This window comes from Monodon monoceros, unplaced genomic scaffold (assembly GCF_005190385.1).
Source record: "Monodon monoceros isolate NGI ecotype Baffin Bay Population unplaced genomic scaffold, NGI_Narwhal_1 Super_Scaffold_3, whole genome shotgun sequence".
Lineage (NCBI taxonomy): Eukaryota > Metazoa > Chordata > Mammalia > Artiodactyla > Monodontidae > Monodon > Monodon monoceros.
In genome coordinates, this window is record NW_021703780.1 from 69,540,252 (window position 1) to 69,556,016 (window position 15,765).

Consider the following 15,765-nt stretch of genomic DNA (forward strand, 5'->3'; position numbering starts at 1 on the left):
GGAAGTTTATATAATAACTCTGCTACAACCTTTAGGTTTAATAGAAAAAGAGTGATGTCCGACCTTTCTGGAAAGGAAATAGATTAGCCCAACTCAGATCAGTAAACTACAACCTGGGATCCCTATCAATGGGAACCCACCCTAAATAATTGGGCCGCATAAACAAACAGGGATAGCTATGATTTGGGAGCAATTACTAATTGGCAATTACTCTAACGATCTTACAGCCTGAAGGGTCTATTTCAGTGGGGGGTGGCTAGAGCTGTCTGTTACTGGCTAGCGAGAGTCAATTATGTGCATCTCTTTCCAACTCCACGGTCAGTCTTTACCTTTGCCATGGTAGGAGTATTTACACCGTGGAAATTGGCAGATATTACCAATCAGGGCTTTTTTTTCCCCCACTGACATTGTTTAGCAGCACACCATTGCCCTATTTCAAGATTATGAAACCATCTTGCCAAGATTGCTATACACCCAAGAGGACATGCCACGGATCCCATAACTGGGGATATTTTCTAATATCAGCACTTTTTCTGCGCTGAATACGACACTACTCTAAAGCACTACACTCCTGTGACGCTACACTACACACTATTCTGTTCTAACTCCTTATGTGTATTAACTCGTTCAACCTGCACAACAATTTAAAGAGGTAGGTGCTTGCTAGCTTTCCCCCATTTGACACATAAGGAAATAGAGCCAGAGAGGGATGAATTAGCTTGCCTGAGTTCACATGGCTAATAAATGGCAAAGTGGAGATTTGAACCCAGGCAGTCTCTGATTCGATAAGCCCTCCAAATAAAAGAGACAATGTGTAACTATTGTTCTGAGTTGTGATATTCTTGACACAGAGAAACGAGACAACCCAATTACTTTGAATCTTGTGAGGACCTGGCTGAATCTCAATAAGAGGATCATCTGTCAGTCACAATGCTGCTGTCAGCGAGACCAGCCCAGAACAGCTCCCAACTAGTGCTTGGTTGTTCATTCCTTTCATTACCCAGGATGCCCAATGCATCGAAGACAAATCCAAAAGCTGCTACAAATCCACAGAGAAGAGAGAGATTCACAGTGTACAGTGCTAGAACTCCCGAAGCGAGGGAAAACAGCACTCCAGGACTCAGCGGGCAGCGCGTATCACATGGATGTTCCTGAGGAGGCCCTGACGCCACAATCCCAGGAAGAAAGGGGAGAGAAGTCTGAACCTGCAACCTACCTCCACCACTAGTACTACTGGGAGGTAGGCATGGAAAACAGAAAGCAGGGGCCTAATAGAAAGTCACCTGATTTTAGTTGTGTGTGTTGGACAAGTCATTTAACATTATGCATCTTGGCTGTGGGGCCTGTAAAATGAAAATGATGTTACCTACTCCCAATGTCACTGGGAGGTTCAAATGAGATAACCCACAGGAAAGCATCTGATAAGCTGCAAAATCTCACAAAAATGGTGAGCAATATCCCTACTCACATAACTGTGGCCCCTAAAGCACGAACAGCAATAATGTAGATGATTCATTTCAAGCAGTATCTGTTATATGCACTCACTACGAGCTAGGCACTGCTTCCATCAATTAAGCCAAACCGTTAAGCTGGTGTAAAGTCATCAGTCCAAATGGCTGATGGGAGTTTCAGCTGGGATAAACCTAAGTCCATGAAGGGAAAATGACTATCTGAAGGAAACACAAGAAAGCTTTCCTTCTCTAATGATTTTTTTAGAGAAGTGACCACAATCCATTGACAGGAAAGACAATGCTGTCTGTAAATAGTCTTTAAAAATTATCAATTATTTAAATCCACTGAAGAGTCAATGAATATTTGTTGAATGAATGAATGGGATTCCACAGATCTGGATTCAAATCCTAGTTCTGCACCACTACCATCTGTGTGATTTTGTGGAAGTTAATTAACTGGGTGAATCTCAGTTTCTTCATCTATAAGATGAGAATAATAATACTCTCATGGGGTATTATATGAGACAGAATATGTAAACCATTTAGCACATTTACTCGGATACAAGCAGTTATTATTATTATGAACACAAGCTGTAGTTATTATTGCTATAATTATTAGGTTAGCTTGTTAGTTTACTATTAATATCAGCTACAAGATAAATATGTTCAAACCACCAATTGCCAAGGGAGTAATATGAATATTCCCAGCTGTTAGAGCCGAAAAGAGAAAACTATTTAAAAAAATAAAAAAGAGGAATGTTGAGTAACAATATTCTCAGTTTTCTGTATTTGTATCTAGAGATTTAATACGTTCCTAGGGTTTATCACGGTATCACAATTCCACTTCCACTCGCTTAAGCAAATGTAAATTGGAGAGTGGAAAGGAATCTTCTGATAAGTGCAAGAAGAACCACATTATAAAATTGAGTGTAGCCAAGACAACATTTCCACTCTAGACTCTGGCTTCCTTTTTTTCAATCACTTAGCAGGACTCTTTTGAATATCCAAACTCAGTATTTCAGTGGATCTTCAGAGCCAAGAAGCTTTCTGCAAAGGATTAAAGAAGTAGCAAAGTGTTAAGAATACAAATTTAATTCACTCGAAGAAAAAAACAACTGTGAAGCTGTGACAGTTGCCCATTCTTGGGTGAAGAATAAAAAATAAAAAACACCACAAAATTTTAACAGGGAAAATATCAATGGACTGCTATGGTCAAATAAACGAAGCCCCATCAATTTATTTGTAGCTTCTCTTTGAATTGCAAATAGAAACAGGTGCTAAATGTCTTCCTTTGTCCTGTTAAAGAAGTCTGAAATTCTCAGGCTTTTCTATACTAAACAACACAACGTGAGCGGTGACAATTCTCGGCTCAAATTGAATCAATTTATTGTAATGATATAGCACAATAACTGCATTACATTCTTAAGTGATAGCTGCATTCTTTATTTTTTAGTTTAAAAAAGGGAGGATGAAGGAGATACAGCAATTGTCCTGATAAGAAGACAAAAATCTATCTCCATGTTAAAGCTTTCAAAAAGCTAATTACGAATAAAATGCTCAGAGTTCTAGTGATTGGCTATTAATCTTTTCTTTTTCCTCAACCATTTCCTCGAAGATCCATCTGCACTTCATTTATTTATTTCCACATAAAGACAGCTTATAATTCGCTTATCCCAAATTTGAAATACTGGTTTGTCTGTAAATATGGAAGCCTAGAAGAAGCCCCAGTAATTGGTGCTTTTAGCCGCCCACTTAATCTTACTTAAATTACCAGCATTCACAATGAGGAATGACCGAGAGGCTCAGGTTGAGTAACCACCAGGATGGCGAATGCAGGAGATGAGGTTAATAAAGATTATTGTCAGGAATCTGAACACTACTCCAAATCACGGTTACCAACGAGTCACAGATGAAGAGTTTTGCTAACTAGAAGCAAGGTGATGGCCAACTGCAGTAGTTAAGACATTATTGCTTCTGTAAACGCTAAACCCGAGTATAAAGTAGACGTGTAATCTTCAACTCCCTGAACACCCCAATTTGGCCACTAAAGATGCTGTTTTACATTTCCAAACATTTTCCCCTGTCACTACTTTTTATACTTCAGTTCTCAGGTTGTAAGTATTTGTTACTTGCAAAGCAGGCCCCTTTGAACACTGAATCATTGGAGGCATCTGTAACTCACTGCCAATGCCGCCTGCCAAACAAAAACTCCCTGCTGGTGACATGACCACCTAGTGACCTCTAAAAATGTTGTAACAATGTGAAAAATAGCTCCCTCTTGTAGGAAACAGCAATTTTTTAAATTAAACGTACATCGAACGTTCGCTTATATACAGATAAATGGTGTTCAGAGTCACCTTCTCTGTTTCCAATTTCAATCTTTTGAAACCCAGCCCAAACCTAAATAAATAAACGTTGATACTAAGAAGAAACTAAGAGCTCAAGAGCCTTGTGATTTTGCAAACAGCTTTTTTCCATTTTCGAAAATCTAAACTCTGGGCCAGACACAGAACAGGTAATGAAAAGGAACAGGCTTGGCAGTCCCTCTGTGGTTCTAAGCTGAAAAATACGTCAGGCAGAAATAAGTGGCTATAATTTGGCAGGCTTAATGTCTTTAAAAGTTTGCAGCTTGCTAGAGAAAAAAAAATTTCTTTAAACAGTTATAACATTTACAAATTGAAACACAATCACTAAGCTAAAAAGCCACCTTGACATAATTTTCATTACCCTCATACTTTTAAATATACTTTTATCATCTTCAAGTGTTTTTCCACCTACATAATAGTAGCACTGGTGGTTATTAAAACTGAGGGCACCAGGAGGCTTTCTGATGCTAACGTGATGTTAGGCGACTGTAATACTGGTGAATTTTGCTTATGCCGTTTGACATCAAATATTCAAGCCTAGTGTCAGTTTAAAAGGTGCAATGGAGCTTCCCATAGGTGCCCAATGGGACACAAGAAATGGGAAATTGGACTTGACAGTAAGTATTTTTGAGGCTGTGGATCACTGTTTTTCCAGTTAGCTTATCTTCCTAAATTTCAAAATTAAAAGTCTCAAAGCACCAGAGCTATGACATGTCAAAGGCTGTTTGACTTTAATGTGTCTATTGTTCATCCTGACAACTTCTCCTGATGAATTATTTGCAAACACTGGCCCGAGCCATGAAAAATCAAATCTGCTTGAAAACAAAGTGGCACCAGCAACTGTTTGTTTCCAAGCCGTTAAAATGCCTGGAAGATGACCCGTTTTAGAAAGAAAGGGTAGTCAGTCCTTTAGCCTCTGAATCTTTCTGACCTATCACCACACTCCACCCTCCCCCTACCAAGGCAAAGAAAACCATCTGAGTTCCCTCCCTCAAGGCAAATGTACCTACTCTTAAGTCTGATTTTTTAAAATAATAAGATATAAAAAACAAGAAAATGCATGCCCAAATTCATGTTAAAATATGCTTTTACCTTTTCAAATTTTAGCTTAAAACCTACTTTGTTAATATGTGGATGTACCAAATTCAATATGTTCTTGGTGAAAGTGCTGCACACGGCACTAAAAACTATTTCCCTTAAAACTAAAGTGAATTTTGGCAATCAGAAAAAAATGTCAAATGATATTAGTGTTATAGCATGGTGAATTCCTACCGTTTCCAACCGAGGATGGCTTCTCCTTAATTTGTGACACTTTCCCCAACTTTAATTAACAGTTCTATAATATGTAAATTGTTCTGGAAAACTTATGGTCTACAAAAGAGCACTCATACTACTGAGCATAAAGCAAATTTGAATTTTTAAAGAAATCTGAGAGGTAGCAGGGGAACTGCCTTCCACCCTGACCTCTCTGTCTCAGGCTTTGTGGAAAGGCAGTTCATACTGGCAGTATGGTTTGACCAATGTTACATCCAAATTCATGCAAATTATAACTATGCATATAAAATCAGTATAATAAAATTATATTAGGGGGATCTATATGAAGTTTCTAGTCTCCAAATGACAATATCACTTTCAACCTAACAATAAAGTGCCTTACTTTCTGCATCTATAAAATGAGTCTAATAATTATCTCACAAGACTGATATGAGACGTCAATGGATATTGTATATAAAGGAGTTAACACAGTGACTGGAACATGGTAATCATTCAGTAAATGAATGTAGTAGTAGGAAGAGAAATCATAATTCTATAAATATTGTTCATTTTGAACATTCTAAGTTTAGGCTACTACTGCTTATGTAAACACAAGCTGTTTATCACATAGCTTACAATTTAAGAAATGTAAGTACTTTACTTACAATTTAAGAAATGTAATCAATTCTTAGTTAATATCAACTAAGTGTTCTCAGTAAGTATGATATCTTTAAAAGTCAATTTTATTTTAGGTTCCGGTAATACTTCTCTTTTGTAAAAGACAATTATATCAAATCAAGATAAATATTATATATACATACATACACATTTATGTCCCTGAGTTCTTATTTTCTGTATTCAGATAACAATAGAGACCATTTTCTCATCAGGAGAGAATTACATTTGATCACTACAAGAGTGGCTGAAATATTAACACTTTTCCAATTTTCTGTCTATCCAATATTTCCCAGAAATTCCCCGTACTGTGCTAGGTGACTCTAGTAATCTGCTATTCTCCCCAAAACAAACATGGAGTGTTCTAAGTTCATGAAGAAGAGACAGAGTTCCATAGTTTAAGTTTCATCATGCAAAGGAACAGTATCACACTAAATTATCCACTTCTCCAAGATTAAGGGTCTGGAGTATACGTCTGAGATAGTCTAGCGCTCTGAAGTTAATTAAGCCAAATCATGTGAATTGGTTTCCTCAACTCCAAACTATGTACACCACAGGACCTCCACTCACACCCAGGAAGATCACAGAAACCCCTCCCTGCAACTTCTCATTTTCTGCTTTTCCTAGAAATCTGTCATTCTCACAACCACTCCTCTGGCTGGTAATCATGAAAGTTGAGAGGCCGACTAATGAGGAGGAGGGCTTCCTGCTGTCCTTCAGAGCCCTCCAGGGCCCCTACATGCGCTTTAGGAATCTTTGGACTGGAAGATCCTTACCCCCATTATACAGCTTTCTGCATTAGATTTCTTTGTCTCCTAGGGTATTGCTAGCCTGCACATTGAAGGCTGGCATTCAGACAAGGTGGGTCATGTCTGTAGCCAAAAGAAATTCAGCTATTTAATGTAAGAAATTGTGGATATTGGATCTTTCCACTCTTCTTATTGTATGTTAAAAGCCAAACCAACTCCCTTGAAAAAAGTTCAAACTATATGCTATTTTCCAAGAAGGTTACAGTGGGTTTATGTCAATGCAGGTGAATGGATCAAATATATTCTTCAGTCAGGTCTCCAACAACAAATAAGGCTTAAGCATATTAAAAGACAGTCCATTTTGGAAATTCAAAACACTTGGCTTGCCAAGGTAAGGGCTAACCACCAAATTCCACCAGATAAGGTGGTTTCTCTTTTTTCTTTTTAGACTATACGCTCTAATTCTTGATATTTTTAGTTCTTTGCAGTGGAATTTCAATTTGGAATAAAATTTTACTCCCTAATAATTAAGCCAAACCTCAAAAGGAACTCTGCTTTATGACATTTCAGTCTCCCCCAGTTTACCTATCTGTGGAATTCCTCCTTTTGTACCAATCCAACAGAGCGTAAATTAAAGCAAATTGTGAGCAGTATCCTAAAGGAAATAAACCATCCCTGAGCTGGTGTATTGCTGTGCTATGTCTTCTTGTGATTTTGCAAATTACAATCGTATTATAACCTTCAGAAACAGCTTTCAAAATATTTCATGCATACAAGGAGATGCCTACTTCCACAGTTCACTTAAACCACTCAGGTCTTACTCAGGTCTTACTCCATCTTCTCAACATTAGCAAAGGAAGACGGTTTCACCATTGACTCCTCCCCCTCACTGGGAGTCTGACCAGCTGGGACATTTTAAGTCTCTTTCATTAAAAAAAGAAGGTTAAGGTCAAAATAAGTATGATAAACATGGTAGTTTCTATTCTCAATACTCAAGGACGAAAGACTAAACAACAAAAAAATGTAACATTAAAATTCACTAAATACATGATGAAGATTGTTTTTTCTTCCCTTGCAACATAATCATGGAGTTTTGAAAAACAGAAGATTTTACCTTTAGTAAATCTAGTCTTCTAAATGAATCCAGTAGTTAATTTTACAGCTGCACATTCCTTAAATTTATGTTTCCAATTAAATGAGTGACTGACACTTTTAAGTTTTACAGTTGATTTTGAAGAGCAGTGCACTTAAACTCACATGAAGAATATTTTTACACAAAGGAAAAAGTAATGAAATTGTACTTTAACGAGTTCATCTTTGTACTTCTGAAGTTTTAGCATTTTGGTTGAAGTTTCTTTAAAAGTTAGTAAATTCCAACGCTGTGACTTTTCATAATACAAACTTTGTTATTGGGTTTAAACTTTTTTCCTACAGTGTCAGCATCCCTCCCTGACATAGACCCCCTATCAAACAGTAGTCCAGCGTCAAGGTTATCACATGAAAAGAGACTGTAGGTTTCAGTCTCTCGTCCTTTTCCAATAGCTGAAAAAGGAAAATTCACAGCACTGACAGACTAACACGTTGACATCAGAGAGTCTGTGATATCAGAGGTAAATTAATGTGCTTCCCACTGCCCAAAGCCAAGGAGCAGACTGGATTCTTCAGAAACACATTCTGAAGCCGTTTTATCTCCCAATCACCTTCTTCCTTAAAGGTAATAGTCTACTGTCTGTAATGTAAGCAAATATCTCAGTTAGGTTGTAAAAAATTGATTAGGGGCACGCTGGAGACCCCAACCCAGTGGTGTTTTTAATAAAAGATACATGGATCAGCTCTTTGATATTTGCCTCATATAGGAGCATAAATATTTACTTTTTTTTTTTAACTTTCTTTTTAACTTTTACTCTTTTACTTAGCTCAGAAACACTTGAAATAGAATGAGTAGCAAAACTTAGTTACCAAATCTAGTTGTTATCCAATACATTATTATTAAAGTATTTTCACAAATACGTTGGGGAGAAAAATGAGTGAACAATGATGCACAGTTACTACATGGCTTCACCACCAGAGGACTGGATCACAACTGTAGATAAAGTTGGGAAGACTGCCCTGAGGACATCCCTATTCAATGCTTGTTCATATCAAATCTGGCTTCCCGCAGGGTGCCTCTGCTGGTCTGCATGGAGGTGATTCAGTGCCTGAAAATGTGCCGTATAAAAACAACCCTCCGATAAAATAATCCAGAAATAACGCTACAATTATTTGACACGTATAATAAGCATATGGAGTCAGTTAACCAAGGAATGAGATACAGCAAACGGTAGTGGTTCACAGGGTGCCTTGATTTGTTTCTGGAATAGGAGAGCCTAAACGGTGTGACATAAACCTGTAGGAAAGAACACTGATAAGCCACAAACCCTCCTCCCAAAAAAGTAGGTAGGTCCGGGTGGATCAGAACATGCCAAATGAGGAGACAGGTGTCTACCAACATTAAGGTAGATGCTTTGAGGATCAACCGAGATAACACACTAACGCTGATTCTGCAAATAAGAGAGGTGTTGCTGCTATTATTATTGGTGTTGTTCTTAATCCTGCTACTCCTATTGTCATCATCGTTATTCTTAACATAGCTCAGGTGTCAGCAAACTTTTTCTGTAAAGGGCCAGATAGTAAATATTTTAGGCTTTACAGGTAGAGTTGCCAGATTCAGCAAATAAAAATACGAGAGTCCAGTTAAATTTGAATTTTAGATAAACAGTGAATACTTTTATTTTTAGTATAAGTATGTCCCATGCAGTACTTCGGGAACTGCTTATACTAAAAATTTCTTCATTGTTTGTCAGAGTTGTGAATTTAACTTAGGCTTCTTGTATTTTATCTGGGAACCCTATTTACAGGCCATGGGTTCTCTGTTGCAACTTCTTGACTCTGCTATTGTGGTGTGAAAGCAGCCATGACAATACATAAATAATGTCATGTGGCTGTGTTCTAATAAAGTTTTACTTACAAAAGCAGATGACAGATAATGGTAGGAGTTGGTCCATGGGAAATAGTTTCCTGGCCCACACCACAGCTCAAAATTAAGCCTACACTGAGTAAAATAACCAGATTTAATAAAAGGATGGACTATTCTAAACATTGAGAATGGAACTTTTTTTTTTCCCATTTGTATAAACGGTATAAAACCTTTGCCACTGCCTGGGTTCAATTTCCAGGTCCTCCCGTCTGCTACTTTGCCCAGGAAATGTTTCTTACATTACAATGTACCTGAGAACACAGTCACTGAAAACCAACATTTGACAGACATACATGTTCCAACATCGGATCAACTATAACAGATACACGAATGAGACCCTGTCCTCGCCATCAAAGATCTCCCGCCCAGGTCACGAGAATCCATTTTTTTTTGAACAGTAGTACTAAAGGTAATCAATATTGTAAGCTAGGTGAGTCAAGCAATTTTTGACCAAGGTTGGTAGAAGAAACTGACTAAGTAAGGGACCTGAAAAGGTCTTGATGACAGATGACATGCACTCAGGTAGTTCACCTAAATGATAAATGAGGGAGAAAAATACAATCAAACTGGGATATTTATTCAAAGAAAAGGCTACGAAAGAGAAACAGTGAAGAGTGGTTGAGTATTTAAAGTGATACTGGTGGGGGAGAGATCCCATTTATCCATATAGGTTCCAAGGGACCTGAATTCTTTCATGTAGCTTGAGATGGCAGAACTAGAGTTCAGTTCAGTTCGATGTAACAATTCTGTACTGAACACATACTAAGTAGGTCAGCCAGAACCTGGCCACATGTAGGTTACAGTCTAGCTGGGAAGATAGAGGTAAATACATAATTAAATAGGGCATCAGGAAAGGGACGGTTGAGGAAATGGCATTATCAAGGACTTCAGGAATCACCAGGATTTGGCCAGAAGAAAGAGGTGGGAGGCAGTCTGCAGGCAGGTGGGAAATCATTGGCAAATGTCAAAAGCGTAGAGACAACATGGCAGGTAGAAGGAACAATAAGAAGTTCAATGTGGCTAGAGAGTGGGGAGTTAGTAGAACTAACTCTCTCCCAGGAACGCTGATGAGACCGTAAAGGGTTTAAACTAATTAGTAGGTAGGTATTAATTTTACAGAGGTGGAATGTGGCTCAACTTAAGCACTGATGGAATGCTCTCCATCCACTGAATTCTCCAAGAAGGGGAAGAATGGCTATCTTGACAGAGACTGTGGAGAGAATTCTGCTCTAGGCAGGACATTGCACTCATGATGAAGACGTGTGGGCTGTGTCCGGCATTAAACACACTCAGATTCAGGGGTGGACTCCACCTCTTACCAGCTGGGTGACCCTGGGCTTCAGTTCTGCCATCTTGAAGGGAGGATAATTTTATTGTCCTTGCAGGGTTATTGTGAAATTTTAAAACGATGGCTATCCAGTACCAAGCATAACTGTCTGGCACATATAAGTATTCAGCAAGTAGTATAGGTAGAGACTTCCCAACTTTAAATTATGGACATTTTCCAAACAACCAGAAATGGAGAGGAGAATAGTATAATAAACACCCACAAGCCCATCACCAAGACTTAATAGATGTGCCATATTTTCTCATCTTTTATTTCTGAAGTATTTTAAAGTGAGTTGGACATGACATTTCACCCCTAAATACGTTGGTATATGTTTCTAAAAAATAAGAGCCTTTTCCTATATAACAACACCTAATAAAATAAAGAATAATATTATAGATATTTTAAGCCTCTCTCTTTTTTAAAAAAAATGTTGGATTTTCATGATACAGTTCTATGAGCATTATTTTAGTGCATTCACTAATTCAAACATGCAGACCTACCCCTTTTAATCTTTTAAGGTCCCCAAAACAAGTTCTCAAATACTAACATTCTCAATACTACTTTCATTCACTGTTTCCCTTACCATCTTTAGTTCAGAAAAAAAATTTGCAGTTCTTACTTTGGAGCCCTGCAATGTTCTCCAGAAAGTGTTTACCTCTCTGAAGACAGACAGTTTTAACTGAAATTATGTCTCTGCAACAGTCATGACAGATTATTAAGCACATTTGTAATTAGGGCCCCATTTCCAGCAATTTCTTTTCTTTCTCAGGCTAGTTTAACTTCCAGGTGAACACAGACCACTCCTTCTTCTTATCTCCACTACTGCCTGTAAGAGGACTGACTTCTGTTGCATCTGCTGTGACATTTGCATTGTGTTTACTTTTTAATGGCTTCTTTTCACCTGGACTGTATACATAGGGCCTGTGTTCATCAGTCTGCAGTACTTCATCCAGAGCCTGGCAGATGTTAAACCCACAGTAACTGCTGGCTAAATGACTACATGAATGAATAAGATGCCTTACAGCTCTGATCATGCTGTCATTTTGTTTGTCAAACATTCCTTTCCTAGATGGGACAAAAGCAAAGTTCTGCTTAGATCATATGATCTTAAAGTCTGAATTAACAGATTCTAAACTGAGATTTTCTGATAGCTTCCTAGGCATTCCTAAGACATTTTGGCAATCACTGAATAAATCCTCACTTATATTTATTTACATATCTCCCAAGGATTCATTTACAGACCAACTAACACCCAGTAAAATCTAGAGGTCTAAGAATAAAGATGGGGACCTCCTTTCCCCTTTCCCTTAAATGAGGGAAGCATTTTTCCACTGTGTGTAGCTGAATGTGACTACGGCCAACAGAACACAAGCCAGCCAGGCCCATTTTTGGTGGGGCTTTTCTTCTTTTTGGCAACACGTAAGGTTAGAATACGGCTGCCAAATGCTAGAGCCCTTCAACTCTGTGCCAAACTGTCAATTTCAAGAATTACCTATTAGAACAATTTCTAGGAGACCGGTTTTAATCCAACTCAATATAGCTTCTTAGAAGTTGTCAACATACTACTGGTTCTTCCAATGGTCATAAAAGTAAGTCATAATCAAGTCTCCTCACAAGTCTACATGATCTCTTTCCTTTTTTTTTTTTGACTGAATGAAGCTGAAATTCCTAAGGTAGAGAATTCAAACCAGGGCACATACGTGACTGTAGTATCTTCATAAATCAAATTATGCAAAACACATGCAATTACCAGAATTACCTGCTTGAATAAAGGAGACTTTTTTTTTCCTCCCAAGACACAAGAACAATCTGAAATCTACTTTTCTTGGCAGATTAAGTTGCTCATCCATCTCTAGCCATTGGTACTTGTTCAAACTGGTGTAATGGTTCTGCAAAGGCTGATCCTAAAGGGTCCCCAAATTCATATTTAATCTAGAGATAAATGCAGCAATCAATCTTTCCTAGGGTCTAAGAGAGCTATTGTATTCCACTCCATGACGTAGCACTTGCAACTATTGTTATGGCTTTCTGCCCCAATGCCTCAAAATGAACATTTTTAGACAATCTAAACTGGCAGAGACATCCTCAACAGAGGGAATGAGCATCAGGGAGTGGGTTGTTACTTGAGATTTTTTTCCCCGAGGTTTAGGGAGTAGCTGTCACTGGAGCTATGACATCATGCAGACAGTATATTAATGCAAAACACTGCAAAGCCTGCTTTAAAAGGGGATGGCAAACTAGCTGAAAAGCCTGGGTAAATCTTGCCCGCATTGCATCTGTAGAGCTGCTATTCCTTGCCTGCTTAGGTGAGTTTGGTTTTAGTTCATTTTGCTGAATTATGAAGTGACCCCATCGCCTCTGTTTTACTTTTCATTAATCTCAGAGAAAAACAGTTTTTAATAGAATGAGTGTGAGATGGCAGTAGAGTTGGATGTGGATTTTGAACGAGCTGGCTCCAGGCCAGACTCCAAACTCAGGGAGGAATCTGTTAAGCCACTCAAAGCCCACACAGGGTGTGCCCAGGTCCCGCATCCCGGAACGCCAAGGGAACTGTGAGAATCTACTTCCAAGGCCTGCCGGGAGGAGAGGCTGATTTCAAAGTCCAGACCATACACAGCAGCACTAAATCCCAGCAGATAATCAAGATTATTGCTGTCTCCCAGGGCTGGCAACAGGAAACTATAGATTTGGAGAAGGGGCATCTGCTCCACTGGAAGGTTCGAACATGCCTCCTGGCTCTCTCCACAAGGAAAGGGAACAAAGACCCAAACAAAATACAAGAAGAATGGACAAAGGAGTGTTTGGGTGGCTGATTTTAATAGAATCAAGTAACAGTACGGGAGCTCTCCCTGTTCAGCCTTGGAAATGACCTAAAGAGGCCAAGCAGGGTTGGCATTTCAAGTGGATATGGAGGGAAGCAGACTGGGCTCATCCCAGAAACAATGAGAAGGAAGGGGCATGGGCCGAGCTTGGGGGACAGGCTCAGAACCCACAAGGGAGAGTATCTTGGAAGGCAGTGCTCACCCTCTGGACCCACCTCTATGTCTGGCACAGGCTGGGAACGGTTGATGATCCTCTTAGAGACCGTGGGCACACTGGGCATTGGTTATGTACAGAACTCCGGGGCTGTCACCCAGAACTCATCTTCTCAGAAAGCCCAACATCTGGGGAGAGAGAGCTGCCAAAAAGCACACTATATTCCTTTTTGCCTTCCCACCTCCACTTCCTGGAACAGGAGTCGTGAGGGTGGGCCACCCGCCTGATCCCCCACATTGTAGCCTCCTCCTCCTATCGCGTCCTTCCTGTCACCTACGTACCCCAGGTCATATCATCTTGAGGTTTAGAAAGGCTTCATTTGTTCCCTCATTCATTCAGACAGTGCGTATTTATTGCGCACCTACTGTGTGCCAGGCCCTGTACTGGGAATCGGGGATAAAATGGTGAGCGAAAGTAGGCAAGGGTCCTGCTGCATTCATGGAGTTATTATGACTTAATGGGTGGAAGGGGGGCAATGACAAGTGGGGAAGCGTTAATTAAGTCATACAGATAAAATGTAAACTTTGAAGCTCCAGTGGCATAATCAATTAGCGCACAGTACTTACAAAATGTAAATTGCTCAGAGGGCTTTGGTTTCTTGCCAGGGGTGCCAGATTCCAAGTCATTGGCACCTTCTTCCATTGCTAACGTATCTGCCTGCTCCAAAGTGGCTGGTTCCAGGGGCTGTCAAAGACCCCAGAGGCTTCAGCAAGGCAGCCTATTCAATTTCCACTGACTGTCCTAACTGCAGCCTCGTTGCCTTCAGGTACAAGTGCGAGTGAAGTAAAACAGAAAACTTCCTGTTTGACAGATGTCCAGCTCCACTCAGAGTCACTCCTCCTCTCTCAGCCCAGATTTCCTTACGATGCTTGAATTCCCAGGACTCTAATGCAGGAGTCCTTCATGCATTAGACCTCTAAGGAACCTGCCTAATCAGACATGCCCAGATACACGGAGACTCAGCCTAAAGCAGGGATGGCAAATAGACTCGCTCTGATCTATGGGTGATGCCCTCCAGGAGTATTAAGGTTGAAAAGGGTTTTGAGGCTGAACAAGAAACTATTGCTTTGAGTGATCAGTGATGTCTGCTATAGACATGAAAATGCAATATCTTGTATGACACTCAAGCTACGAACACCCTCAATACTCCTTCAACGAATATTTGAGTACCTACTATGTACCAGATGTAGCAGGATGTGAAGAAGGCTGCCAACCTCTTCACACATTCATTCATTCATTCATTCAACAACTAGTTGATGATCACCAGCTCTGTAATAGGCACTGTGCTTGGTGCTTGGGATACAGTGGTGAACACAAAGGACTAGATTCTATCTTCCTGAAATTCAAAGACTGTAAAAGAGAAGAACGATAAACAAGTAAACAAATAAATATAACTTCAGATAAAGAAAAGTGATAGAGTTAGAGGAGAGAAGGTAGATTGTAACTAGGCTAGCCTCTGTGAAGGAGACATTTGAACTGCGCTCCAGAAAGGGAGATGGGGTCACGCATCGGCAGATTAGAGGGAAAAGCATACTTGGCAGGGGGAACAGTAAGTGTAAGAGCTCTGAGGCGAGAGGCGGATGATACCAGATGGATTTGGGGAGGTAGGCAGTGGACGGGAACAGGCTGCATATCCTAGTATGGGGTTGGAATTTTACTATATTTTTATGTTTTAGTTTTATTTAATGATATAAATACAGAGATATGCATCTGAAGATGTAGTGCAGCAAACAGACATGACCTAACTTGTGCGTTAAGATCACTCCTGTGCCTATTGTGAGGCTGGATTGTAGAGCTGGGGTAAAAGCAAGATCATGGTTTCCTGGTCTATAAAATGGGGGTGTTGGACTACATGGGCTGTAAAGTCCCTTTGGCTCTGAAACTCTAA

General features: G+C 39.6%; 1 protein-coding gene across 2 annotated transcripts in view; it reads right to left on the bottom strand.

Annotated features, from left to right (window-relative positions):
* Positions 1 to 15,765, bottom strand: part of ERC2 (ELKS/RAB6-interacting/CAST family member 2) — a 961,347-nt gene that overhangs the window by 250,384 nt on the left and 695,198 nt on the right. The gene's annotated exons all lie outside the window — the stretch shown is intronic.